Source organism: Penaeus vannamei, chromosome 10, assembly GCF_042767895.1.
Source record: "Penaeus vannamei isolate JL-2024 chromosome 10, ASM4276789v1, whole genome shotgun sequence".
Lineage (NCBI taxonomy): Eukaryota > Metazoa > Arthropoda > Malacostraca > Decapoda > Penaeidae > Penaeus > Penaeus vannamei.
In genome coordinates, this window is record NC_091558.1 from 22729709 (window position 1) to 22734708 (window position 5000).

The window sequence follows — 5000 nt, forward strand, 5'->3', positions numbered from 1 at the left end:
CAACCACACAATTATGCATCTCGTAAACAAAATCAAAGCAGCACATCAAATCGCGTCATAGTGAGTGATTTGGCCAGCTTTGAAGTGCCTAAGCCAACGCAATACCTGAGTGTTTACAATCAGCTGCCGTGCGGTGGCGCTAGTTCAAAATATTCATTTCATTTTAACTTATTTATATATTTATTTTTATTTTTTGAGGGGGGGGGGCTGTGAAGAACGAAAGGTAAGTTATGTGTCTAATTCTTGGTACGTTGTTCTGAATTTATATCGTACAGAAAAGTACTTTAAGAAGCTTTGTATTTTGTTTTCCGAAATCCGTTGTCACTCAAAATCGTTCAAGTAGGTTATTTGTGGTCCAGAAGAACACCAACGTTTTCTCACAATGTACGATAGAGCTTATAAATCTAAAATATTACTCTTACATACAGTTGACGGTGCCTAAAAAAAACTGTTTTTCTTTCTGAATCATTTGTCCATATTTATTATGATAATGATGTTAGTGTAATTTTGACCTTTTTGGGTCTCGCCCCCCATGCCAACCCCAAATGGCCCTCCTGCTACCGTTTCAGTGACATACACGTGTTAACTGTTTTTCATAGCAGGCTAGGAAAATCGGGTCTGACCAAACCAATGTCCTTGCCTTGCAAATAATAATTATTCATTTAATCAGTTATTGAATAATAATTGATGACAAAATGATGGTAATTCTTACGGTGATAACGATAACTGAGAACAATCAATAGTGATAATAACAATGATGATAACACTGATAGTGGATAATCATAAACTCCGGAGAGTTATAGGTGCTGGTTTGATAGCGTTTCCCAACTACAGGTAATATCTATGTGGGTTTGGCGTAATTGGCAATGTATCAGGTGAGTTAAGAGTGAACCCGTAGTCACAATAAAAGAACAACAACATAACATCACTGGCTGATTAAAAGGAAACATAAAAAAGAGCATCCATGTTATACATTAATTTCGCACAAACTCTCAAAACATAACCAGTACACATGACAACACACCATACACTTACTTGGAAAACAGGCAACCCGCCACAGCACGAGAGGCACCAGTCAGCCAGATAAAAATCCAAACGGTCTGTCACTACATTAGTCAATAGCCTCTCACCTTTATGCCGACCTGGCATGACGCTTTATACTGGTGGTGATACTTTACCTATAATGCACTTTATTTTATATATCAAATAATGTATGATGTCTAAAATCAGATTAGAAATACATAAAATAAAAATAAAGATAAAACTATACAAAAATGGGCATATAAAATAGATAAATGACAGGAAAGTACAAAGTGAAAGAAGAGATCCGTGAGAGAAAACGGAGAAACACGAAGGGAAAAACAAGAGAAAATAAAGCTAAGGTGAATTAGCAGGCTCATGTTAACTCAGAGGCTAACATCGCCTAGCCAGAACTCAGGGGGAGTGGCAAGAGGCTACAGACACTATGGAAGGGACTCCTGGCTGCAAGAACATGACATACCTCTGTACTAGTTTGAGAGCAGCTGCAGTGTAGGTAAAATGCAGAGAAGCAAGGGACACCAATAGCATATTACGAGGCACCCTTAAACCAGACCGAAAACATCCAAAAAAGGAGCAACACCCATATCCAGCCCCTTGCTCTCAGCACTGCATCCTGTCTAACCACCTGCCGCCCTTGTGGATAAATTGAAGGCAGACGGAAAAAGCATTAGAAAAATGGATATCGGAAGAGGGAGTGAAAGGACATGGAATAACAAAGACAAGATGAATTTACACACACACACACAAGGAAACACTGGAATGCAAATGAGAATTACTCGGATTACAGGTAGATAGGTCACATACTCCCAAGAACCTCAACTTACAAAAACAACATTTAACATTACATAAATACGCATCTCCCACTTTTAATCATGTTTTGAAGTTTGAAAACAATTTCTAAAATCACCAGTGTTCAGTACTCTTAGACAAAGTTGAGCGCCACATTGCCTCTGAGCGCTCCTGCTTCAGAGGAGTTAGCCACAGGCATCGCCTCATGACTATTCCTGCAGCGAGGGAAGTGGTCCTCATCTGAGCAGTGCAACAAGGCGCCATTTGATGTACCCCTTTGTCTACAGCGCCATTGATCATATGACGTCGTCCGTAGAAGTTGCCCTAATCTACGATATCATTGCAGAGTGTGTGAGTGGTTCATGCCCTGTAGTTTTTCTGTACCATCTCGCCGAGGGGGAGGCCTGGACTTGGCAAGAGGTCACATGTGCCACTCCTAGAACTTGACCCTCCAGGTTAGGTTAGGGCTGGTGCTGCCCCATTATCTGAAGGACCTTCAGATAATGGGACAGCATTTCATGAGACGTACTCATATGCACAGGAGGACGAACTATGCCGCCATTTCCGCTGATAAGAACAGGCGCAGCACTTATTTTCATGGGAGCGGTCTTCTATAAACGAATAGAATGCACCACGCCGCTGATATTACGCTTGGTTTTAAAATTGAAGAAAATGGGATTTAAATCTGATGCACTCCATAGCGCACACACGATGCACACACACACACAGAGATATATATACATGTATATGTGTGTGTGTGTGTGTGTGTGAAATTCATGTATGTTTTGGTTTCCAGTTCCATTGATTATAGATATGTAATATTGTATAGATATTCATTGTGATTCCAAGGAATATCTCACAGGTAATATGTACAAAAAATATTTTCATTTCGTCATGCTCTAGCAACAATATTTATATTCAAACTCTACACTTGTATCATAGATAATAGTGTAGAGCAAGCATTATTTCATATCAATAGGACCGTGGCTTAGAAATGCAAGTTGATGTTTATCTTACATTTGTTATAATACACTTTTCGATGTGGAAAGCAACAATTTTCTTTTCTATATCATTTAACCTTAACCTTGGGTTGATTCAGCCACCCAAAAGCGTTCCAGGACGAATGAAACACGGGGTCTTAAACAGATTAGTGTATTTTTTACAGAATGTATTTGAATGGTTAAAAGAGTATTAACGATCCTTTATATGCAGTTCAATAATTAAATACGAAGGTGTAAACTCGTATCTCATCTTAATTGTAAGTAGTATCGATTAATAAAAAGTAACATTTTCAAAACATTTATAGTACAACGCTCGAGGCCAGTGTCGACGGTCGGAAGGAAAAATATGATGGAGGATCTTAGAGCCTGTGCATTTCTACTAATTTTAATAGATTTCCGTCGTTTGATTTGTAATTTGAGTAACAACTTGTATCTATTGCTATTACCTAATGTAATATCTGTAAAACGGTTGTAATTTGAGTAACAACTTGTATCTATTGCTATTACCTAATGTAATATCTGTAAAACGGTTATTTAACATGTAATACAATTCAAAAATAAATTAATATTCGTGAACTCGCGTACGGCCTCTAGGAATGGATGTGGAATCGAACCTTTAGCAATATAGTAATAACACTGGCATAGTTGTCGCGACCACTATCCATATAATGTGTTTAGATGTTTACAGCGTTTTTTTTTTTTTTTTTTTTTTTTTTTTTTTTTTTTTTTTTTTTGTAAATGGAAACAAGGGCTCCTATCAACTGACTTATACAGGATATGCAAATCCTGGCTGTGTGTGTGCCGCATTCACGTTTATACCATATTGGAGAAGACAACATTAAGCTTAAAAGAGGTGCGCTGTTTCAACTATTGCAAATAAGTTTAAACATATTAACAGGTGTTTACTACTCCGGAGTAAACACCTGTTAATATCAGTTGGCCTCGTCGTACGGATTTTCAAGCACCACTGGGTCCTCAGCCGGCGTTGATTTTTTAAATATTCATTAAATCAGTAGCATCAGACACGCACGGATGTATACTTGAATATAGTACAGTTCCCTACTAATAAAAATATGCATATGCACCAAGAACCATAAATTATTAGAGAGAATATAAAATGTAAATACGCCTACAAGGAAAAATATACGTGCATATGTTTCAACATTATCACTGCGTTAATCAGAGGAAAAAATGTGGTTACAACAGTACAAAACAAACAAATTAACACGTATCCGGTATCCTGACGACATCAGTTCTTAAAAAATGGAAAAATGACACCACGTCAATATGGCTTTACAAGGCAAAATTTAGCACTAGAACTCCTATTACTTCTTTTTCACATATGAACCAGAGCTAGAGGAAAGGTTATTCGTGTCATTGCACTACACAGGAGCATTTGATAGCGATTTGCACAAGAGACCCCTTAAAAATCAAGAGCCTACAGATAGAGGGAATTTTTTGGCACTTCACGACTATCTCATTGACGAGAGACTAGGAATCAAAATCATAAATCGATGCGGGTCTTCCACAAGGGAGCCTGCTTCGGCCATTAATGTGAAAGACCTATTTGCTCGAACAAATCCGAAGTAATAGCATATGCAAATGGCCTTGCATCTGAGGTTTTCCACAGATGATGCTAACACAAACTGCACAGGACTGCAGATCATGGGCACACTTTGATGCAAATTGATTAACCGAAAGTAAATAGATAAGTTAAAAAAATAAAAGGTGGATAAATAATGGTTAAAATCAAAATAAATGTTAGACATCTAAGGTTATATATAGGAAGGTACAGTAAAGGGTGGTGATAGTTGCTATGCGTCAACTATCTAGAGTAATATTGAGAGGTTAAAGGTGGGTAAAGGAGTTGATGAGTGAATGGGTTATGGTGGGTTTAGGTAAGGGGATTAGATCAAGTGAAGGATATGCATGCGTCTGAAGCACAGGTTATCAAAGCAAAAAGTGTATTAAAGTGTGGACAGGACAACAGAATGTGTGGAACTGAGAGAGGAACATTACATAGGGGACATAGGGGCGGATCAGATCGTGACATTAGCTAGAAATGTGTTCGACGGGTGTGGCCGATATGTAAGTGTGAGCCATCTCCCAACATCTGTTCCGGTGAAATGGAGCTGACCAAGAAGAGATAGTTTTTCAGCATGTAATTTA

At 38.1% G+C, this 5000-nt stretch overlaps 1 protein-coding gene across 5 annotated transcripts in view; it reads right to left on the minus strand.

The window, feature by feature from the left end:
* Positions 1–5000, minus strand: part of LOC113819315 (uncharacterized protein DDB_G0284459-like) — a gene marked incomplete at its 3' end in the record, with an annotated part of 139567 nt that overhangs the window by 133082 nt on the left and 1485 nt on the right.